General features: G+C 47.9%; 1 long non-coding RNA gene across 1 annotated transcript in view; it reads right to left on the reverse strand.

Moving 5' to 3' along the window:
• Positions 1 to 3,293: 3,293 nt before the first annotated feature.
• Positions 3,294 to 24,807, reverse strand: part of LOC106991055 (uncharacterized) — a 38,802-nt gene continuing 17,288 nt past the window's right edge. The window contains exon 4 of the long non-coding RNA XR_001434315.4: positions 3,294 to 5,718. This is a non-coding gene — a long non-coding RNA (uncharacterized LOC106991055). The remainder of the gene's footprint in view (positions 5,719 to 24,807) is intronic.

The following is a 24,807-nucleotide window of genomic DNA, read 5'->3' on the forward strand; positions in this document are numbered from 1 at the left end:
TGATTAGAGCCCACTGATGCCTACTGATTATGGGAACACCTCTTGTGGGGGGAGGGGGCAAAGATAGGAGGGGGCTCAGGACTTCAGGACATGCCTTGGACAGAAAGGGATGGACTGTGAAACACGCCTGGGAAGTGTGACCAGGTTTCCCGGCTCTTCCCCCAGACACTTGTGGATTGAAGGCTGACCCCAGGTAGGCGGGGCTGGGGTGATAAAAGGCGTGGTGAAGGTGCTAATGCCTCGAGGAAGAGGACAATCCCAGGACAGGATGTGTGTGGGAATAAGAACCTTAAAATGCTAATGGGTCCCTAGGTGGAGAGCAGCCGAAGAGTCCAGCAGAAGGTCTTGCTGCAGCTGGCCTTGTGGAAGGAAGTGAGGGCACTCAGTGTTTGTGTATTGGGGTGGGGGTCGGGGAGGAGGGCAGATCCCCATCTCCCACCTCCAGGAGTCCCAGGTGTTGTTTTCTGCAGCCAGCTTTCCAAGGATGTGCTGGTGCAGGGGAGGGGTGGGCACCTGGAGGGCGTGGGAAGTCACAGCAAAGCATCAGGGATGTGCGAGGACAGCCAGACCCCAACAGAGATGCCCTGCCCCCACCCCAATTCATCTCTCCCTCTCCCACCCGAGGAGCTGAGCGCTGCAGGGAGGACTTTGCCCAGGATCCTAGTATTTCCTGAAGGGTTCCCTTAGATTTATGTCCCCCAATTTCATCTTCAACCTGAGGGAGAAAGAGAGATCTGAAAGAGGATGACTTGTGCCTTGGACCAAAGACCTTAGTCACGGCTTCAAAGTTCATCCAGTGAGCATCACTGAGCACCTACTATGTGCCAGACACTGTGTGGGAAGATGAGCTTACAGAAGTGAACTTAGGAAGTTTCCAGGCTGGGACAGAGATAAGCGAGAGATGTTTTATTGGGTTGGCCAGAAAGTTTGTTTGGATTTTTCTCAAACATTGTATGGAAAAACCCGAACTTTCTGGCCAACCCAATATAATCAATGCCAAGCCATTCTATGTGATAAATGCTAGAGCTGACTTTACACTGGGGGCTAAGGAGGATGCAGAGGGTGTGAGAGTGTGAGCTATATGTACATGAGTGTGTCATCTGTGAGTGTATAAGTGTATGTTGACGTGATGTGAGCATGTGAGTGTGTGTGATTGTGATTGAATGTATGTGTGAGTGTGCAACTGTGTGTATGATGCTGTGGTATGAGAGTATATAGGTGTGTGTGCACAAATGTGGGTCAGTGATATGTTGTAGGACTGGGCTGGGGGAACACTGGTAACTGCGGCAAAAGGCAGAAGGGCCCTGAGAAGGGATGGTATCTGTGTGTGCTGAGCATACGGGAGATGATCAATACATCTTTACTGATTGAAGAGCAGTCTTCCCAGAAGGGCAGGAAATAGGATCGGGTAGGCTAGCATCAGCTGTGGCCTTGGTTTCTTTTCAGGAGGTTTTTCCTCCTAGACAAACAAACGGAACAGGAGTTTTGTTTTTCCATCTGGATATTAGTAACTGAACCTAGAGGGTAAAAGGATAAATTCTTGAAATAATTAAATGCTAGTAACATCTTGCCTCTTTACGTGATTGTAAGTCAATAGGTTGTAGTTAATTTGCTTCTACAAACTTTATTCTTTCTAAATATTCTTCACTTTTTTTTTGAATCAGCAAAAATGTTTATTAAAAAGGGATCTAGCTTTTCCATGAACTTATGCTGAAAGGGTATGAAAGCTGCTTGGGGTGCTGGCACCTGGACCCCAGGATTACTTCAGACCTCTCGCCCCCTGTCTGCCTGCCCCGACCTGAAGTTTCCTGTCGGCCTCCCCCGCTCCTGCCGTCCAGCCTCTGGGCTTTGTGTCTCAGCCTTGGTTATTTGTCTTGCTCCCCCTTGATTGACAGCCTGTTTTGGAGTCACATTTCTAGACTGACCTCTGCCTTTCCCAACAGAGCACAGCTCTGCAGCTTACCTAAGGCCTCATGCTCTGAAATCCCACCTTCCCTGCCTCACATTTAGCTTTGCAGCCCATGGGTCACAGGCTGGAGACCTCTACAGCCTTTCAGGGTCAGGTGGAAGCTGGAGTTAAATTGAAATGAAAAATGCTGGTGTGTCTTTACAAAGCTATCTTCTCTCTAAAAAGCTAGCATCTCCCTTTGGATTCTTCTAGCTTTTCTTAGAAGCTAGCAATTATTCATCATTTATAAATTGAAGGTAATCCATTTCCTGATGACTCCTGGCAGACCAAGGGTTGAGGTGGGAGAGTTTCTTGAGAACTTTCATCCCAGTCTGCTGTTTGTAGAGGAAATAACTAAAATGTCTCTATTTCTCAGTCGTCGACTTCTGAGATCTGGTTCTTTCCAAATAGATTTCTGTGTATTAAATCCTTTAATAATGGTAAGAGTCTCCCATCAGATTTTTAAACCCAAAGGACAATTGTGTAGGGCATGTTTCAAGGTACAAATTGCAGACAGCTGTTGGTCAAGGCCACCAGATTGTGGGGCAGCGATGAGAATCTGTCTTTTTTTTTTGACATAAGGTGCAGTTTGAATTGGAGTTAAATTTAGGGCAGGATAAAACTGTTTGGAGTGGAAGCTGGTGTGGGAGTTATTTTAGTTATTTTATTTAGTGTTAGCTTTGGGTTACATGAGGCCTGGGCTCGGGTTCAGATGGCTGTGTGTTAGCAAAGAGGGGGAGGGGCAGGTGGGATTTAGGGTGAGCACATGGTTTGCTACTGGTGTCTGGATTAGGGTTGGGCCAGGTGCTTGGCTGAACTCTGGGAAGCACACTGGTGGGGACCCTCCATCTGACGGTTGTGCTGTGACTCAATTTTCATGCCCACTGGAATCAGACATGGCATCAGGTCCTGGCATGCAATTTTGAGTTGACCATGATAAGGATGTCGTCTGGGAATTGAAGGGCCGCACACAGGAACACCTCGCAGCCTCCAGCAGAGCCCGAAAGACCCAGGGTGGGGGTCTCCCTCTTTTGAGGCAGGAGGGCAGGTAGAGGCCATAGGCCCTGCTATTCATCCGTCCTCCTGCACTGCTGGGCAGTGGGGACTGGACTCGGTCTCAGGATCTGAGGTTCAGTGTCAGCCAGCTGGGTTCTGGGGCTACCTCTGGGCAGAAATGAACCCCACCTGGTGTTCAGTGGACCCATTTTCTCCCATAGCAATCAGTTCAACAATAGACTGATTCTATTCCTTTGCCTCAGGAAGAGACAGGCAGGGAGCATTCCAGTGCCATTCTGGGCTATTTCTCTGAGCTCTTGCAGGAAGAAATGTCTTTCATGCCCTTGGGTTCTTCATTTAGAAGCTTTTGATAAAGGTTTATTGATTGGAAAGCCAGTGATTCCCATTTGATATTGTATGCAGTTTAGGAAGCATGCCAACAATATCCTTATTGACATCATGCATAAAAAGTTTAAACAGAGTAAGACAAGGGTGAATCCCGAAACATGTATGTACCTTCTAACAACATTTTCATCCAACATTTCTTCTTGCCCATTATAAGCAATTTTATCAAGAGTTTGAAGAAATATGTCTGCTTCCTTCCCCTTACCTGGCAGGGTAGAGGACCTATGAAAAAAGTGAAATTAACTTGGCAGGACGGAGGAGCTTAGTGAGCCCCACTATACACCCAGAGAATTCCTTTCTGACTCCCTGGAAAGGAACTCCAAATATTCTTTAAAGGACATATATCTCCAGTCATCCTCTCATGGCTTTCCCATTATACCCAGGCCCTCATTCCCCAAGGCGTGTCTGGGGATTTCCAAATCCAAATGGATTCCTTTGGATTGAGTGTTAGGCTCAGGCTCTGTTAGTCTCCTCTCAGGAGTGGGACAGCTTACACACACAGCTCATAAACCACACCCTGCCCCTGTAGCTGAGCTCTGGACATCTCCTGATACAATTCGATGGAGAGGTAAAAAAAAAAAAAAAAGCGCATTTTGGAAAAAGCGATGGTTTCCATGTAAAGGTATGATGGGATGAGGGTGGAGCTGTGAGAAGCTGAAGAAGGAACAAGCCTTGAACTTGGAGTCAGAAGCCCTGGGTCCTGATTCTCCCAGCACTTTGCTGTGTGACCACGAGCGAGCTCTTTCGCTGCTGTGTTCTCACTTAACCACCAGGGAGAAGAAGGGAAAATTTTTTTTTCCCAGAGGAAATCTTTCCTCAGGGCTTTTAGATCACTTTAGGAGTCATAAACTTTTCTGGGAACCTGCTAATATTTGCAGCCTTGGCCCCCAAACGGACACAGACACTGGCACACATGCACACACTCGAAATCTATTTCAGAATTTTCCCTGAGCGTGGCAGCCGACAGTTATCAGTGCCAGCCTCTTCTGTTTTTAAAAAGTTCTAACTATGTCTGCTCAGCTGCCAAAATCCAGCATCTCTTCCAGCCTTCGTGATGTGCTGGAGTTACAGCACTATTTCATCCACAAGTTATTGTGAGTCCCCGCAATGGAAAATATGAATTTAGAGGCTCTTAGAGAAGCCTCAGTTCTCTTCAGTTAATTCCAGCTTCTAAACTGACTTCCAAATATTTATTCTTTCTGATTTGAAAACCTTGCCTGGAATATGGAAACCAAATCGGATTTGCCATACTCACTTCCCTTCCGTGGCCCTGACATCACTTCTCTGCCCCAAGAATATCCTCGAGAGTGGAGAGTGGGTCGGCTGGAAAGCATTCTGGTTGGCGGTGCCGGAAAGCACTCTGGTTCCCCTTGAGATATCTCAGGGGAAATGTGGTGCTTCATGCTGGAGGTTGACTCAGAGGGGATTACCAGGAAGCAAAAGAGGTTTTAGGTCCCAGTGAAACTTGTATAACCCTTTCCAAGGATCTGAGGGTGGGAACCGTAGCATTACATCCATGAGGTGATATGTTTGGTAAAATTACAAAAGTCAGATCCTTTAACCGTGATTGTTAAGCTGTCTGTCTCTCTGCTCTGATTTCCTCGGCTATAGATTTCTGCTGCATTGAGTGGCCTTAGAGAAGGTGAGAGGATTTGTGGGGACCCAGCTAAGGGGAAGCTAAGTTCAGGATGTGTTTAGTCTGGGTTCACTGAGTTGTATTTATGAGGCTTCCATTCACTTTGGTGTTGTAGTTAAATTACTGCTGGCCGTCTGCTGTGGGAGGGGCTTCCGGGGGGACTTCTCTGCAGTTTACACGGCTGCCCTACCTGTCCGGTGAGGTAACGTGGCTGGAGGGCATTTCGGATTGTGAATGTGTTCTATCACAATCCCACAGAAATGTTTGGGTGATGGAGGAGAAACAAAGTTTAGAATGGAATCTGTGTTACCTGCCTCAGTTCAGTTCAGTCGCTCAGTCGTGTCTGACTCTTTGCAACTCCACGAATCGCAGCACGCCAGGCCTCCCTGTCCATCACCAACTCCCAGAGTTCACTCAGACTCACGTCCATCGAGTCCGTGATGCCATCCAGCCATCTCATCCTCTGTCGTCCCCTTCTCCTCCTGCCCCCAATCCCTCCCAGCATCAGAGTCTTTTCCAAAGAGTCAACTCTTCGCATGAGGTGGCCAAAGTACTGGAGTTTCAGCTTTAGCATCATTTCTTCCAAAGAAATCCCAGGGCTGATTTCCTTCAGAATGGACTGGTTGGATCTCCTTGCAGTCCAGGGGACTCTCAAGAGTCTTCTCCAACACCGCAGTTCAAAAGCATCAATTCTTCAGTGCTCAGCTTTCTTCACAGACCAACTCTCAAGCTGCTATAACAAATTATCAGAAACAGGGTGACTTAAAACAACAGAAATATATTTTTCTCACTGTTCTGGAGTCCAGAAGTCTGGCCCTCTCTTCAAAGGCTCTAGGGAAGAATGCTTTAAACCTTCCTGGCCTTTTTAAGCTCCTGAAACTCCTTGGCTTGTGGCAACATCACTCCAGTCTCTGCCTGCCTTCATATGCCTGAGTTCCTAGCTATTTTATCCATGAGTAAGTGAAAGTCGCTCAGTCATGTCCAACTCTTTGCGACCCCATGGACTATACAGTCCATGGAATTCTCTAGGCCAGAATTCTGGAGTGGGTAGCCTTTCCCTTCTCCAGGAGATCTTCCCAACCCTGGGATCAAAACTGGGTCTCCCACATTGCAGGCAGATTCTTTACCAGCTGTGCCACAAGGGAAGCCCAGGGTGGCTTCCATTTTACACATGGTAGTGTATATACGTGGAGAAGGAAACAGCACCCCACTCCAGCGTTCTTGCCTGGAGAATCCCAGGGATGGGGGAGCCTGGTGGGCTGCCGTCTATGGGGTCGCACAGAGTCGGACACGACTGAAGCGACTTAGCATGCATGCATGCATTGGAGAAGGAAATGGCAACCCACTCCAGTATTCTTGCCTGGAGAATCCCAGGGACAGAGGCGCCTGATGGGCTGCCGTCTGTGGAGTTGCACAGGGTCAGACATGACTGAAGCGACTTAGCAGCAGCAGCAGCAGCAGCAGCAGTGTATATATGTCAGTCTTAAGGGGTCTTCCAATTTGTGCCATCCTACCCTTCCCCTCTGTCCATATATATGTCCTTTCTCTATGTCTGTATCTCTATTTCTGCCCTGCAGGTAGTTTCATCTATTTTATATATAGTAGTGTTTATCTGTTAACTCCAAACTCCTAATTTATTCTCCCCACCTCCCTACTTTTCCCTTTGGTAACCATAATCAACGTACACTCTTTTTATCTGACTTTATATTCATAAATTTGCCTTCTTTTTCTTGGAGTCCCCCCTCCTCAAGTTATACCAATCTTGAGTCCATGTCATGAAATCTGGATTATCCCTGGGTTTGAGCTCATCAATTTGAGTGTCTTTCTCTACCATATAGTCTTTTTTTGTCCTTGCATAATCCGTCTTGCCTTCTCCCCTGGCCCACATACGTGTTCAGGTGGCTCCCAGCCCGAGGATGTTTATGTCTTTTTGGTAACTCCTTGAATGGCAGTTCTGTCTCTGCCCAGAGGTCTCCCTTTCTTTCTGTTTTTCAGCCTTTGCCTCTACACTCTGCTCCTTTCTTCTTGCGTTTGTCCTTGGGTCATTCTCACATTCACAGAATGCTAGCTCTAAGGGGACTTTCAGATTCCAAGCCCAAAGTTTCCTATACGAGGCTGATCATCAGAAATAGCTGGTAGTGTTGAAAAAGGATTTTCACTGTAAAAATTATACTAGGGTCCATCATGTAAACAGTGAAGGATACGAATCTTAAGCTGGGTACTGTAGAGTGGATTTTCACCCTTGTATCTACCATCCACGGATAAGGCAATGACACACTACTCCAGTACTCTTGCCTGGAAAATCCCATGGACAGGGGAGCCTGGTGGGCTGCAGTCCATGGGGTCACTAAGAGTCGGACATGACTGAGTGACTTCACTTTCACTTTTCACTTTCATGTATTGGAGAAGGAAATAGCAACCCGCTCCAGTGTTCTTGCCTGGAGAATCCCAGGGACGGGGGAGCCTGGTGGGCTGCCGTCTGTGGGATTGCAGAGTCGGACACGACTGAAGCGACTTAGCAGCAGCAGTAGCAACTACCATCCATGACAAAATACAGAACATTTCTATAGAAATATAGAACTCTCAAATTGCAGTACATCTCCTCATACTTGCTTCACATTGAAACGAACTCCCCTAAAGGTAATTGCCATTCTGATTTAGCTTAAAACAGATTCAGGTCAGTTCAGTCGTTCAGTCGTGTCTGACATTTTGTGACCCCATGGACTGCAGCACGCCAGGCTTTCCTGTCCATCACCAACTCCTGGAGTCCACCCAAACCCATGTCCATTGAGTCAGTGGCCATCCAACCATCTCATCCTCCATTGTCCCCTTCTCCTCCGACCTTCAATCTTTCCCAGCATCAGGGTCTTTTCCAACGAGTCAGTTCTTCATATCAGGTGGCCAAAGTATTGGAACTTCAGCTTCAGCATCAGTCCTTCCAATGAATATTCAGGACTGATTTCTTTTAGGATTGACAGGTTGGATCTCCTTGTAGTCCAAGGGATTCTCAAGTGTACTCTCCAACCCCAGAGTTCAAAACCATCAATTCTTCGTCACTCAGCTTTCTTTCTAGTCCAACTCTCACATCCATACATGACCACTGGAAAAACCATAGCCTTGCCTAGACAGACCTTTGTTGACAAAGTAATGTCTCTGCTTTTTAATATGCTGTCTAGGTTGGTCATAACTTTCCTTCTAAGGAGCAAGCTTCTTTTAATTTCATGGCTGCCGTCACCATCTGCAGTGATTTTGGAGCCCCCCAAAATAAAGTCTGCTACTGTTTCCACTGTTTCTCCGTCTATTTGCCATGAAGTGATGGGATCAAATGCCATGATCTTAGTTTTCTGAATGATGAGCTTTCAGCCAACTTTTCCACTCTCCTCTTTCACTTTCACCAAGACGTTCTTCAGTTCTTCTTCGCTTTCTGCCGTAAGGGTGGTGTCATCTGCATATCTGAGGTTATTGATGTTTCTTCCATCAATCTCGATTCCAGCTTGTGCTTCTTCCAGCCCAGTGTTTCTCATGATGTACTCTGCATATAAATTAAATAAGCAGGTGACGATATACAGCCTTGACATACTCCTTTTAAAACGGATTAGTTTTGCCTATTTTAAAAGTTCATGCACATAGTCTTTCCTTATTCACTTGTTTTTGGCTGTGCTGGGTCTTCCCTGCGCGGATGGGCTTTCTCTAGTCTCGGCGAGCAGGGGCTATTCTGTTGTTGCACACAGGCTTCTCACTGAAGTGGCTCCTCTTGTTGCGGACCACAGGCCCCAGAGAGCACAGACGTCGGTAGCTGCAGCACATGGTCTCATGGAATTGCCCCATGTGATTATCGAGGTTGACAAGTCCCAGGATCTGTGTTCACTAGACCCACACCAGAGCTGATGGTAAATTCCAGTCTGAATCCAAAGGCCTGAGAACCAGGAGAGCTGATGGTGTAAGTTCCAGTGCTAGCAGACGAACAGGCTCAAGACCCAGAAAGAACTGCTGTTTCAGTTTTGAGTCGACAGGAATGAAAGAACTGATGCCCCCTTGAGGGCAGTCAGGCAGGAGGAACTCCCTCTTACTCAGCCATTTTGTTTTATTCAGGTCTTCAGCTGATTAGATGGTGCCCACTTACACTGGGGAGGGCACTCAGCATTACTCAGTTTACTGATTCAAATGCTGCTGCTGCTGCTGCTGCTAAGTCGCTTCAGTCGTGTCCGACTCTGTGTGACCCCATAGATGGCAGCCTGCCAGGCTCCACTGTCCGTGGGATTCTCTAGGCAAGAACACTGGAGTGGGCTGCCATTTCCTTCTCCAATGGTAATCTCATCCAAAAACACCCTTGCAGGGACTTCTCTTGTGGTCCAGTAGTTAAGAACCCTCCTTCCAGTGCAGGGGATGTGGGTTTGATCTCTGATGGGGAACAAAGATTCCACGCGCCATGGGGCAACTAAGCCTGTGCACCACAGCTAGGGAAGCCTGCACAGTGCAATTACTGAGTCTGTGGGCTCTAGAGCCTGTGCTCTGCAACAAGAGAAGCCCCCACACGTTACAATGAGGGCCCAGCACAGCCAAAGTAAAAAATAAATAAGCATATTTTTAAGGTTTAAAAAAGAAACAAAAACATCCTTACAGACCCACCCAGAATCACATTTGACCAAATGCCTGAGCACCTCCTGGGCCCATCAAGTTGACACTCAAAATCAGCCATCACATATGCATTCACTTCTGTGGGATATGCATTGTTGTGGGGTACACATATCATTGAATCAGACAACATTCGGCTTTAGTAATTACTACCAGGTTCCCAGGGTGATTGTACCAATTCACACTCATCCTAGCGGTGTGTTTAGAGTCCTACTTGCTCTGCATCCTTACCAGCACTTGGTATGATCAGTCTTTTTCATTTTACCTTCATGATGGATGTGGTGAGGCCTCAGCGATGTGCTGGAGCTGGCTTCTGTGGCTTATGAGAGTCAGTTGTACATACCTCTTCCCAATTCTGCAATCAGTGATGTCACACTGATAGTTTGAAATCAGCCATAGTGGTAGTGTTTACACCCAAAAAGGTTTTAATTTCTGGAAACTTCGTTGTTAAATATTTGTCACTGTGGTTTTAATTTACTTTTCCCTGATGAGTTATGGGTAAACATCTTTTCATCTTTTTATATCTTTTTTTCTACCTAAGAAATTGGGCCGTTGGTATTTCCCTGGTGGCCTAGTAGATAAAACTCCGAGCTCCCAATGCAGGGGGCCTGGGTTCGATGCCTGGTCAGGGAACTGGATCCCACATGCCACAACAAGGATTGAGCATGCCACAACTGAGACCCAACACAGCCAAATAAATACAGATTAAAAAAAAAAAAATTGGTTGTTGAGTTTTTCTTTTTCTTGTTGATTTGGAGGAGTTCTTTATATACTCTTGCCTGAGTTCTTTGTAGAATATGTATTGCAAACCCAGTCTGTTGCTTGACTTTTCATTCTCTTTTAATGGATAGGCATTTATAATTTAATTTAGTTGAAGTAACATATCTGTCTTTTCTCTCATGGAGAATGTTTTTTATGTTCTCCTTAAGGAATCTTTATCTACCCTGCACTTCCCTGGTGATCTGGTGGCTAAGACTCCATGCTCCCAATGCACGGGACCTGGGTTTGATTCCTGGTCAGGGAACTAGATCCCACATGGTGCAACTAAGAGTATGTAGGCTGCAACTAAAAGATCCTGCATGCCACAGCAAAGATCAAAGATTTCACGTGCTGTAACTAAGACCTGGTGCAGCCAGATAAATAAATAAAAATAAATATTAAAAAAGTCTTTATCTACCTCAGTGGCTTAAGTGTTTAAAAACCATACTGATTTTTGAGTTTACTGAATCAAAATTTTGAGTGTGGGATTCAGAGTTCAGTGTATTTTACAGCTCCCTCAATGCAGATGGCTTTGAAACACATTAAAAATTTTCTCAACCTTATTGGTAATGAGTGAAATGCAAGTTATAACCACAATGAAATGTTATTTTTCTCATCTATCAAATTAAATTAATGTGGATCAAAAAGTTGTATAAAACACACTGTATTGGCCTGAGATGTGAGGCACTCTCATACGTCGCTGATGTCTGTGTTCAACCTTTATGAAGAGCAATTTAGCAATATCCATTAAAACAAAAATACATCCACATGCCCTTTGATCTGCCTGGCAGTTCTTCTAGGAATATGTCCTACTGGTACTTGGAAGTGTTCACAAAGAAGTATGCTACATGAATGTTTACTGCAGTACTATTTGTAATAGAGAAAGATGGAGAATTACCACAGTGTCCACCAATATAGTAGAATACTAAAAAATCAGTAACTGGGAGACAGTTCTATATGTACAAAATATGGAGTGACTTACAAATTACATGGCTAAGTGTAGAAAGGACCTTGTAGCATAATGTCTCAGCAAATATATACAAATGGATAATTTTTATGCGTGAACGTGCATGGTAGTAGTGGTTTAGTTGCTAAGTCGTGTCTGAATCTTGTGACCCTATGGACTGTAGCCCTCCAGGCTCCTCAGTACGTGGGATTTCCCAGACAAAAACACTGGTGTGTGTTGCCAGTTCCTTCTCCAGGGGATCTTCCCAACCAGGATTGAACTCTTGTCTCCTGTACCGGCAGGAGGAGTCTTTACTGCTGAGCCACCAAGGAAGCCCTGCCTGTATGTATCTGCATGTCTGTATGTGTGTCTATACTTATACATGCCAGTGTATTCAAATATATTTATTGAAGAAAACAAGGAATTCAGCTACAACGGCAGCCACTGCGGATATTGAATCCACTATGTACCTTTTCTGTACTGTTGGTCTTTATAAACCATGAGCTTTTATTACCCTTCTTTTTTTAGAGCTCCTTAGGTGACTTGGGAAGCTCCAGTACTTTGGCCACCTCATGTGAAGAGTTGACTCATTGGAAAAGACTCTGATGCTGGGAGGGATTGGGGGCAGGAGGAGAAGGGGACGACAGAGGATGAGATGGCTGGATGGCATCACCAACTCGATGGACGTGAGTTTGAGTGAACTCCGGGAGTTGGTGATGGACAGGGAGGCCTGGCGTGCTGCGATTCGTGGGGTCGCAAACAGTCGGACACGACTGAGCAACTGAACTGAACTGAACTGAGGTGACTTGGGAGACCAACACATATCTCACGTGAGGAGACTCAGCCCATAGAGTTTGGCTTCAAGCAGGGTTTGCCCAGAGCGTCATCCTCCCTCAGAGTCCAAATTCTCCCTCTTCCTACCTCTGCTTGGCCTCTAGCTCCAGAACCAGTTTGTCCTGTATACTTTCTGCCTTCTGCTGGGACCCTCCAGCAGGCCAGGAGCCAGATGCCCCCTCCATGGGTCTGGGTGGGAGGGTGAAGCAGCCCCACGTGCTGGCCACCAGCCCCTCCCGCCTGCTCTCCTTGAGGGTGATCTATGGCTTGTCAGAGGTGTGGTTCTCACCACTTGCTGAATAGAAAGCTTCTTTGTTCTTGGGAATGAAAATAACCCGAAGATAAATGTTGGGGCTGGAAGGGCCCAGGGAATGTTGGGCTCCAGCTGCCCTGAGGCTCCTCCTTGGAGCTAAAGGTCTGAGGTTGAGGAAGACGGGAGTGGTTCTGAGAGAATATAGTGGCTGCGGGTCCTCTGGGGACTGTGAGCTGTGGCCCCTGGAAGGTGGCCCTGGGCTCTTCTGAAATGCAACCCAGCTCTCCGCCTTGCCTGAAACCTGTTTCCCTGGTCAGTAACCTTCTGGCAACCCCTGGCAACTTCCTGTCCCCTGTCACTTACTGGTTACGGCACAAGCAACTCCCTTACAAGCTCTTCTTATTCCTCACCTGGAGGCTGCCCTCTGCACCCCTACACAAACCCCCTTTCATCTTCTCCCTGCAGTTTGTCTTCCCAGCCCCCTTGCTTCCTCCTTGCCCCATCGAGCCTGAATTTCATTTCTCTGGTTGTTGTTGAGAAAGGGTGGGACCCAGCTCTGCACCTGGGCTGCAAACCCCATAAAGTTCAGGGTATGACTTTGCATGGACCATAACCTCCTCCTTTCCCTAATCCAGCCCAGGCAGGACTCATTTGAAGGATCCTGGAGCTGCCAGGAGAAGGGGAAGAAGAGAAGGGAGGATTGTTTTGGGTTGGTAGTCTCAACAGAAAGGCACAGACAAGGTTTGAACCTTGTTAGTTTTCACTCTCATCCCTAAGTTTCTCTTTTTCATCCAGAAACTTTGGGAGGGGGTCTAAGACTGTCCAAGAATCTCAGAGGGTCAAAGGTGAGAATAGCATCAGAGTCCTCTGGGAAAGCCTGGGGCTGCAGTGCCCCTACCCGAACCCCAGCCCTGGCTCAGACAAGGGAGCCAGGGGGCCTCAGAAGTTGGAGCCACAGAGAGGACTCTAGAGAAATCCTCGCAGACAACCCAATGTATCCCTCTTGATAAGCATGGTTTGTTTGGGATGGCCTGTGGGAAGGGGTACGAGGGGCCGTAAGGAGAGAGGAGGAAAAGAGAGGGAACTGATAGGACACCATAGGGCTAACCCTCCTGTTCTCTGGGTGAGAAAAGAGAGGCAGAGAGAAGCCCAGGACTGTGTCTCCAAAATGGAGATGAAGCAACCTTCCCTGGCACCTGCCCTTCTGTTTGTTCTTGCTGGCTCCTCCCTGGGGCTTAATGGAATGGAAGGTTTCAGCCTTTGGGACTGATTGGATCTTAAGGACAAGCTCCCCAGGGTGACAAGAGTCCCTCCCAGTGCCCCTCCTCCCAGTGACCTCAGCTCAGTGTCCTGCAGGGTCACCTGCACCATGGATTCTAAAGGCAGAAAGTGCCTGTTAGACCCTCTGTCTACAAGCCACGCCCCAAGTCTTCATCAGCTTTGCCTCTCTTTGGCTCTGCTGGTCGGGACTGGATAAGGTTTAGGATGAATCATGGTTTGGGTTTTATGTGAAAGAATAGGAAGAGAAAAGAGTCGGGAATGACCAGTTGTTGCATTGTAGGTGCCAGACTCCAGGGTGAGCACTCAGGGCATACATCCTTATTTTTAACCCAACCATCCTTATTTAAGGCTCATGACACTTCTTCGGAGTAGGAATTGTTACTCCCATTGCACTGAGTCTGCATGAGGTTCAGTGACTTGCCTCAGGTCACCCAGCTGTGATTCCAGTGGTGGAATATGTGAGCATCACTGTCAGGATCCGGGCTGCCCCACTGTGTGCTGGCTGATACCTGGCTCTGCACATGGGACAAGTTGTCCAGGGAGCACCTAGTTCTATGGATGGAGCCTTAACCAGCCAATCAGAGCACTGCTAGATGCACCAGCCAAATTCTCCAAAGGGCTGAACTGCCCCAACCCTGACCTCTACAGCCTCCTCCCACCTGACCCGGGCAGGGATTTCTCAGGGCTCCTCGCTGATTCTTGATGTCCCTGGGCTGGCAAAGGGCTGGCTTTGTGCTCATGCTCAATAATCCGTGAAGAAATCAATGCATTCCCACCTCCCACCCTGGATTCAACCAGGACCCACCAGCACGGCTTATAATCACATCCGTGTTATTTGCCCATGCTGGGCAGAGGCGTGGGGGCAGGCTGGGAGCTTCAAGGTAAACTTTTGGAGACTAATAAACTGTTTCTCACGTTACAACTCCACTGCCTTTCCCTTTCCCCACCGGCCCCTCCCCCAGGACCATCCCCCACTCCTCGCCACTTTCTTCTCTCTTTCACTGAGGCCGACATCACACTCACATTTTCCAAAAATTACCCAAATTACCCAGTCTTCTAGCTCCTGCTGTTGTCTGGAATTACAGATGCTGTCTCCTGTCATTCCTTCCCACCATCAGTTCTGAGCGTCAGGACTCCCCAGCTCTGGTTCCTGGTTGCCTTGGGTCCCTCAACTCAGCTTGGCCTGGCAGGGATGCAGCCAAGTGGGGTCTGACCCATCCAGGAACTCTTTCCATCACCAGGTCCATGGGGCTAAAGGTGCTGCTGGAAGGAAGTGAAGCTGTGGCTCTGCGTGTGTGTGTATGTGTGTGTGTGTGTGTTTGTGCGCGTGCGCGCGTGTGCCTGCAAGGAGGCCGGCTCTGAAAGACTCATTATGTACACAAGGGGCTGGGTCTTTCCGAAGCCTGGATAAGTGGGATTGGAAGGCACATATTTCTGTGTAAAAAGCTTGGGATTTGGAGTCAGAAGACCTGGGTTCCGGTTCTGGCTTTGTCATTCATGGATGTTGTACACAGGTCACCATATAGCTCCTCCCCTCAATGTTCTCTGCAAATTGGGACTCTGTTGCCCAAAATGGCCATTAACAGTATTTCCAGTCCTACACTCTCTTCCAGAAACCTTATTATTCCCATTAAGAGGTGGAGTCTCTGTCCCCTCCCCTTGAGCCTGGGCAGGTCTCTGTGACTGCCTCAACAAATAAAGTGTGTCAGAAGTGACACTGGTGACTTCCTTGGCTAGGCATTAACAAGCATATGGCTTTTACTGACTGCCTCTCAATCTCTCTCTCTCGCTGGAACTTGGCCCCTGGTCTGGGAGAAAGCTCAGGCCACTTGGAGGGAGCGTGTGGAGGTGCTAGCTGAGTGTTCCAGCCAAGGCCTCAGACAACAGCCAGCATCCGTGGTGAGTGAGAGCCTTCTGATTCTTCTGACCCCGAGTCTTCAAGTTGCCCCGGCTGGTGCCAGATGGAGCAGAGAAGAGCTTCCCTACCCAGCCCTATACAATTTCCAGATTTGTGAGCAAAAGAGATGTTATTAAGTCAACTGAGTTTGTAGACTCAATGTCTACAACAGGACTGCAGTAGTATTTGGCTTGCAGAAGTTGTGAGGGTTAAATCAAGAGAGGCTGTAGCAGGGCCCTGTGGAGTCCTATGTAAATATAATACATTGTTGTCCCCACGCTGTCAGAGCACTTCAGTGTGCAACAATAAGATATGGACGTGCATGTCTATACTGCGGCAATAACTGGGTTACATGCTCTCCACATATCACTTAATTTACTTATTTATTTATTTTTGCCATCTGGCTGCATTTAAAAAAAAAATTTTTTTTTAACACCAAAAACATTTTGTATTGGGGTATAGCTGACTAACAATGCTGTGATAGTTTCAGATGAATATCAAAGGCACTCAGCCATACAAATACATGTATTCATTCCCCCCACATATCACTTCACTTAATCCTTACATGTTTTTCCATGTGTCAACCTCCTGCCTTCTTTCATCCAGGTCAGGCAGGATTGATTGGGTTGGTTGTAGTAAGGATTAAATTAGGTTGGTATTCTTATTTTCACTAGTTTGTAAATGGGAAAACAGAGACACAGCTAGTTTAACTTCACATGAAACTAGAATTTGAAACTACATGTGTGTTCCTGCCAACTTTTTCCTCCTCGTTCTCTAGGAGCTCGAGCTGGGGCAGTTGCCTAAAGAAAATGGTGACACTAGGGTGTCTCAGTAGACCCTGGCCTGAGAAAGTCCTTTTGCTTGCTCTGTTTATTTTTATTATCGTATCAACAAGCACGTATCGAACACCTATAAAGAGACAGTGTGTTAGGTAGGCCCTGGAAGCACAAGTCACACACCTTCTTCCTTAAGCAGCTCTGGGTGGAAATAGAGACCTCTTAATTATGTAACCTTGGGCAAACTTGACCTTACCATCTCTAAGCCTCTGTTTTTTCATCTGCGAAATGGGGATAATTACAGAACTCATTTCATAAGGTTATTGTGAGAATTATATGATGCATTAATATAATTCTACTTAAAGAAATCATGTACCTGGGAAGTGCTCTATAAATATTATTCTTTAAAAGTATAGAAAGAAAGGTTGATAATAGAATGAGATATCCGCCAAAATAGAATGGAACATAAAGTGCTAGGGGAGGTGAAAGGAGTAAGTAATTAGCTCATCCTACAGTAGGAGGGGTGCTGAGAGAAGGTGACTTTTGTCCCGAGACTTCAAAGGCAAGTAGAAGAAGCAGACGGCCTATAGAAGGGCTGTGTTTAGTGTGTCTGGAGCCAGAGCAGCCCCAGGATGCTGCTGCACAGGGAGCTGGGAGTGATCGAAACAAGGCAGGTTGGGGAGGGGGCTTTGGATGACAGGCTGTCCCACAGACCCAGGTAAGAGCCTCCTCACCAGGCTGAGTGATGAGGCTTTAAGGTGCAAATACTTAGCAGGAGGACGCCAGGTTCCAAGATGCAAAAGCTTGGTATGAGAATTGGAAGTCCAGGAGACCTCACCCTGGGGCCCAGGGCTTAAAAGAAGAGGCTGGTGTATCAGAAACATCTTCTCACCCCTCTCACAAATCTGTTCAGAGTGGACTCATCGAATCTTACCTAAGCTAGATAAACAGAATCTGCTCTTCCCAATAAACCACCAAGCCCCTGGCCCAGGAATGGCCCAGAATGTCAGTGGAGATCAACAAATGCCTGCTTGGAGAACTTTGCCCCAGGAGACCCAACCCCTGAGGATCAGTGGCTTTCTAGCTGATGCATCTTGTCCCAGGGAGATGTCTTCGTAGGAATCGTGGACAAGCTCTGGGCTCTATGTGTGCAGAGAACAGCTGCTTTGCTTTAAGTATTAATAATGCAAAACGAAATGTGTGGGGTGCCCAGCACACCAGAGCCCACAGCCAGGGTGCGTTGCATCTAATGTCCTCTGCACTCGGGTTTGGAAAAATGTGGTCAGTGAATTTAATATACTTTTTGGCAAAGAAAAGATGACAGTTAACTTCTCTCTGAAGCCTCACTAAAGTGGGTTTTCTCCCTGGAAAGCAGAGGGGAGAGTGTGGTTTCTCCCAGGATGCCAGTAGGCCTGCTGCCCAAATTCTCTCACAGCCCCTCTGCTCTACCCACCTTGACATGCACAGGGCGCTCTGGGGGCCACAGAGCATCCCACATACTATAGTATGATAGTTTCAGGTACACAATGCAAATAACCTGCTATTTGTATGCATCGTGAAATGATCATTGTAATAAGTCTAGTTACTACCCATCACCACATAGAGTTACATGTTTTTTTTTCTCTTGTGAAGAGAGCTTTTTAAGAGGTACCCTGTTGGCACCTTTCCACTATGCGCTATCAATTGGCTTCTTGAAAAGTGAATAAGTGCTGGGTGACATCACAGTCCCACAGCCAGGGAGCAAGAAAGTGTCAGAGGCGAATGTTTGTGAGGAGAAGTCAGAGGCTCTGGGTTTGCCCAACAAAGGCGCCCTGTGCAGGCGTGGTCACGGTCGCGGCCAGCACCACCGCAGAACTGGAACAAAGCTGGCCAGGCTTTCCCCAAAGTCTATCCCTGGTTTTATACAACCTGATAATGTTCCCATTTAGAGGCCTGAGCAGATCATCCAGCAGTGAGTGCCAGGCAGCCTCAGTTCGTCATGGCCTGGTTGTGGACTGCTCTGGGGGGGGAGTGCCCTGGGGCTGCTGGGGAAACAGTCACCCCAGGGCCTCTCATGGGGGGCAAGGAGGGGGCTCCAGGCAGACAGAAATAGCCCTGCCTGGGAGAGGGTGGGAGCGGTGATCGCCAGGCGCTGGGGCTCCAGCTGTGCCCCAGGCTCCAGCTCCCGCCACCCCCCCATTCACCCCCACCCCCCTTGGCATCCAGCCCTTGGGGAAGCTGAGAGAAAGTCTCGCCTGTTCTGCATGCCGCGGGCAGGATCGGCCTCAGCCATCTCCTTCATGTGTCACCGCTGGCTGTAAGCGCTGTGTTTGGTTTGGCAGAACGGCTATTTAAATAGCAGTGAAATGTGTCACTGGAAAAAAATTAGCTCATGTTTCCTTTACCATTTCTTCATGATTTCCATTAAAAGTGTAACCACGGGTAATAAATTAACAAGATCTGTAAAAGGGACCGTAGGAAACCATGGATCCAGAATTCCTATAAACTTCTAACCCGTGATACAGAAGAGCAAGGCTACTTGGGGGAAGGGGCTTTGGCTCACCCATACTCCAGTTTTCTTTGTGTCTGATTCCTTACCCACCCTCCCCAAAGTGAGAGGAAGCCCTCTGCTTCTTTTAGGGGTCGCTGTGGTTATCAGGGGGGAGAGTCTTTGCTTAAAAAAACCCACAGCCTTGGGGCATGGCTCAGCTCTTCCTGTTTCATTAAAAAAAAAATCAAGAAAAACAATGAAAAAATGACTTCTCTACCAAAGTATAATCTCCTTCCCCCAACTGTGCCTCACCTGGTCCCAACCACAGTCCAGTAGCTGGTTTCTTGATATGGAAATCAGATGCTTTCCCATGGGTACCGGATAGCTGGATGTTGAACTGTAGCTCAATTTTACAGATATGAACACTGAGGTCAACGAAAAATATTTGCCTTTGGCACAAAACCCAATAGTCAGCGAATGAGTGGGGGAGATAGGAACAGCAACCCTCTGATTACTGCCATGTTCGACACACACAGATACACACTCACACAGCAATGCTTATTTGTTTGTGCTGGTTCAGGGCTCAAGTGGCAGGCAAAGGATCACTGCAGGGTCCTGAAAGTCTCTCTGGAGATAGTGGGTAAAAAAGTTGCTTCTGAGGAAGGCGGCCCTGAGGAATGTGTTTGGTTTGACACATAAGGGCTATCTATGGGGGTGCCACGGAGAAGGCAATGGCACCCCACTCCAGAACTCTTGCCTGGAAAATCCCATGGATGGAGGAGCCTGGTAGGCTGCAGTCCATGGGGTTGCGAAGAGTCGGACAAGACTGAGCGGCTTCGCTTTCACTTTTCACTTTCATGCATTGGAGAAGGAAATGGCACCCCACTCCAGTGTTCTTGCCTGGAGAATCCCAGGGACAGGAGAGCCTGGTGGGCTGCCGTCTGTGGGGCTGCACAGAGTCAGACACGACTGAAGCAACTTAGCAGCAACAGCAGCAGCAGCATGGGGGTGCCAAGGCAGTGCCTGCTGTGCTTCACCCAAGGGATGGGTGAGTAGGGCACAGGACTGGAAGGAGTGTTAATGTCACACACAGGGTTGGGGGCTTGGGGGTGTCAGTGTTCCACCTGGGCTAGAAATCTGGGGACAGGACTGGGGAGTGTATTCAGTGCTACACACAGGAACCAAGGGAGTAGGGGGAGGAAGGGAGACCATGTCCCACTTACACCCAGTGCTAGAGCAGTAGAGTGGGGCAGAGGATGGGGGGACTGTTTTTAGTGTCACACACAGGGCTGGGGGCTTGGGGGAGAGAGCTGGGGGAGTGTGTTCAGTGTTACTCACAAGTCTGGGGGAGTGTGACAGTGTGACACACAGGGTCGGGGTGGAAAGGACGGAAGGAGTGAAGGAAGACAATTGGCAACCGGTGAATCTCCTCTGCCTCTGTTTCTCTGTCCCCCCTCCTTCTTCAGTGATCCTTTCACAGATATCTTAACTCTCCTTTATTAGTCTGAAGTGATTGCCAAGCCTTGGTCTCCTGTTAGAACATGGGGTGAGATGGGGAAATTTGTGCCACTTTCTAAGCCCAACTTCTATGCGACTTGGTCCCTGGGGTACAGAGGAGGCCATTTCTTCTCCCCCCTACTGGATGCCAAAGAATTGATGCTTTTGAAGACTCTTCAGAGTCCCTTGGACTGCAAGGAGATCAAACCAGTCAATCCTAAAAGAAATCATTTCTGAATATTCATGGTAAGGACTGATGCTAAAGCTGAAACTCCAATACTTGGGCCACCTGACATGAAGAACTGACTCATTAGAAAAGACCCTGATGCTGGGAAAGATTGAAGGCGGGAGGAGAAGGGGACAACAGAGGATGAGATGGTTGGATGGCATCACAGACTCAATGGACATGAGTTTGAGCAAGCTCCGGGAGCTGGTGATGGACAGGGAAGCCTGGCGTGCTGCAGTCTATGGGGTTGCAAAGAGTTGGACACTGAGTGACTGGACTGAACTGAACTACTGGACAGCAGTGGTGTAGAATGCAGAGGCTCAGGAAATCCTTGTTCACAAAGAAATTCAGGAGGGATTTGATATCAACTCTTCACCCCACTGATTTGCATCAGGAAGTCTGGACCCCTTTCCTTCCTCTTGACCCTAGTTCCCAAACCCTCCATTCTGTCCACACAAGCACCACTGTCCAGTTGCCAGCACCGTCTCCCCAGGGGTGTCTGGCTCTCTTTGCTCAGTCTTTCCTCTCTGTGAGACTGGAGTGACCAGCTCCTGGATAAGGAGTGGGCTGCCATCCCCAACCTGCTCTGGGCCCCGGACTCCAGAAAGCCCTTCCCGTATAGCCTACAGCAGAGGGCTCTGCCAAGGCACCTGCTATAAGGAAGAAGAAACATCTGCTTGTTTTATTTACATTTCATCCAGATGTTTGGGTGCCATGTAGACGCAGCCGTCTGAACACTGGCTGGAAACTGAGCTTCCCTCTGCTTGGAGCTGGGAGGCCAAAGAGGGAGTGTCCTGAGGCTGAGAAGGAACCTGGCTGGGCGCAGACACAGCCTGGGGATGGTGGAGGGCCGGGAGGGGGGCGGTACGGAAGGCGAAACGCTGCAACAACCGGAACAAGATTCCTCATAAACAACTGATCTGTTTACAAAGCCACCAGTGTAGGCGAGCCCTTGCCAAATCATGATTTTTAAAAATCGCCTTTATAGTGTTTCGCACCACTTTCCAGATGGCGGAGGAAGGGCCTACTGTGTGCTCGGCGGGCCCCTCCCCGGCCGCCTGCCGCGCGCCCGGCCAGCTTCCCGCAGGCTTGCCGGAGTCTGTGGTTGTGAAGCGCCAGAGACCAGCGGTCCCAGAGGCTCCAGCCGAGAAGGCCAATTAACAATGCCGGGCAGTGAGCATAAATCTACCACGCTCCCCCTTTTCCTGGGCTCGGGGCTGGAAAGTATCAGAACTGTGCAAATACTTGGGATGCTTCTCTTTATTAGTGATAAAATATTGGACGTCAGCGTGCGCCGTTTCTTGCACTGCCTCCGACAGTTGGAGCAGTAATTGTGATGAATAGGGGCCCAGGGGCAGGGCTGCAGGCGTTTAAGAAGGCTCTGCGGATTGAAAATATTAGGATTGATTAAAGGTCAAATACTTTATAAATTTATCAGTGCTGTATGCGTTCTTCCGAGGTGGGGGCTGCTGCCCTGGCAGGCTGTTGAAAAATAACTCAGTATGGTCAATGGCTCTGCCGCCGCCCCCTCTTCCCATCTTCCCCTTAGGCCCTGCCACTTTTAATCTGCGAAACTGATGAAATGAGCGGAGTTTCCTGTCTTTCACACCCTTTCGGCTTCTCCCTGCCAGGAGGTAAGTTCAGCACAGACATCTGTGGGCAGGTCTGTCCATTTCCCACTGGAGACAGAAAAGTTTCCTCCGTGGAAGCTATTTTAGTCTTATGGCTCTGACACCAGCCATCAGGGGCAGAGCCTCCAGGAATAGCTCTGTTACCCACCCAAGGAGCTCTCCAGGCTAAAAGAGGGTGTCACTTATTCTGTCCTTTTCAGGAGTGTCTGATTTCCTGTTATTAGTTGGAGATCTCTGTAACTCTGTGCATGCCCGGAAACTCCACGTGAAATTGTTTTGTCAAGGCAGCGGCCCTCACCTAACTCCTTGTGATAAGGCTCACTCATTAAACACATATGTACTACGGCAGAGGGGCTTCCCTGCTGGCTCAGGGGTAAAGAATCCTCCTGCAGTGGGTTCGTTCCCTGGGTCGGGAAGATCCCCTAGAGAAGGAAATGGCAACCCACTCCAGTATTCTTGCCTGTGAAATCCCATGCACAGAGGAGCCTGGCTGGCTACAGTTCATGGGGGCGCAAAGTTTCGGACACAACTGAATGACTAAACAACGGTTAAGGCTGGAGGCGTTCTGGTTCTAGGGAAAAGCAGGAGATGAAAGGGATGAAAAGCCCAGCTTCCATGGAATTTAGGTTTTAGATGGGAGCAAGAAAATTGATAAAAAAATTTACAGTTTATTGCACAGTGAGTGTGTGGAGTGCGCAGGCGCACCCATGCTTCGTCTCATCCCACACTTGGTGACCCCATGGACTATGGCCCACTGGGCTCCTTTGTCTTCTGTACATGCTGGAGAAAAATAAAGTAGAGGAGGAAAGGTAGTAGGGAGGCCCAGTGGGAGGACATTGACATTTTGGAAATGGTCAAGGAAGGCCTTACAGATCTGAAGGAGGTGAGTGGAATTATTGGAAGGAGCATTTCTCTGTGTGTGTATGCATGTTTTAATTGTGCTAGTATGTGAGTATTTTAGTACTGGTTGTTCATGTCCTTTCCTTTTGGGAATTAGGTATGGGATAAATAAAACCATATACAGAAAATGAAGAAGGTAAAATAAGACCTATTCGGAGAAAGAGATTTCCAAAACTCTAGACTAACAGCTTGCATCCAGATTAACTGGAGGGGATGTTAAAACACAAATCGTTGGATCTCACCCTCAGAGCATCTGGTTCAATTGGGGTCTGAAAATTTGCAATGGTAGCAAATTTAAATGTGCTGCTAATCCAGGAACTGTGTTTTGACATCCACTGCTCTAAACCGGCAGAGCATGCTCTGACTCATCAGGTGAAGGGAAAGTGAGCAAAGTTTCTCCTCCCAGGCTCTGCTAAAGGAAGGGAGGGATTTGTTTACACACCTCTAAAAGTAGCTCTTCCCAAAATATGCTCCATATAACACTCCTATCAAGGGATGTTCGTAAGGATTACCAAAAAAGGATTCTTTTGTCAAATATGTTTAGAGCACCCTGAAAGTACATTCTAGAGCAGGACTTCTGGGGGCCTTTAATGTGCAAATAAATATTGTGACTCTCCCCAGAGGAGGATTTAATGGATATTTAGTGTTTCATAAACTTTTCTGACCACAAGATCTCCTTTACTTTTCCATGGAGACTCTCCCAAGGCCAATGTACAGTGGGATATGCTTTGAAAACACTGGCTCTTAGGACTAAAAGGTCTCCTCCAACCCACACTGGTACATGAAATGAAAACCTCATGCAGTCAAGAACTCAGAGGACATCATATCCAGCGGTCCTGTGTTCTCTTATGGACTTCTAGATGTGCCCAGGTTCATTGCCCATCCTTGTGTCCTCTTGGTTCTTTGAGGAGAAAGCCTGGACCCCTGGGCTCCTGATCCTTGTGCATATGACTTGGGTAGGACTGGAAGACGCCATCCCTCCCCCGGATAGTGGAGTCTTGTTCAGACACACTCCAGCTACCCCACATATGCAGAAGGAGCATGTGTTGTGCTGGCTGAGTGGAGAGGATTGGTCAGATAGGATGCGGGCGCTGTTCTGCATCTGAGCGTGTGGCTCCTGCCTATAAGTGGGGTCTGCAGAGCTGAGAAGGGGAGGGGCCCACAGGCCCAGCTGTGTCTGGAGAACAGCAGCCCTGATATTTACGACTATGATGGTCCTTCTCTAGTGGACCTGCTTTGGAACATAAATAAACTTAATAGGCTTCAAATAATAGTGACAACTGAGTTTAAACCCTAGACTGTGGTCCAGGGCAATGGACGTCTCTCTCTGTCTCTCAGTGTCTCCCCTGTCCGATTCCATACAGCAAGTGCTCAATTCTGAGCATAGCAGCAGCATTGACTTTGGGGGGGGGGGGTCTTTGTACAAAGAGATAGAGAGCTGAGTGACCTTGGGAGTAAACCAGGGGATGAGATACATTCTTGCAGAACATTCCAGGCTGAGATGTATTACTGGCCTAGTCCAGCCCCCTCCCTGATAGGGTAAATTTCAGATCCTGCTCCTTCCTTACCTTGGGGAAGGGTGATCTCAGCTGTTCTTAGAAGCTGTGGCTGAGACATGTGAAATTATAAATTTGGTTCAAGGCATTGGCATATTTTGAACACTTTCTATGTATAAAATATCATACCATCTTGTAGGAAAGATACCTACCTCAAACAT

The sequence above is a fragment of the Ovis aries genome, chromosome 3 (genome assembly GCF_016772045.2).
Source record: "Ovis aries strain OAR_USU_Benz2616 breed Rambouillet chromosome 3, ARS-UI_Ramb_v3.0, whole genome shotgun sequence".
Classification (NCBI taxonomy): domain Eukaryota; kingdom Metazoa; phylum Chordata; class Mammalia; order Artiodactyla; family Bovidae; genus Ovis; species Ovis aries.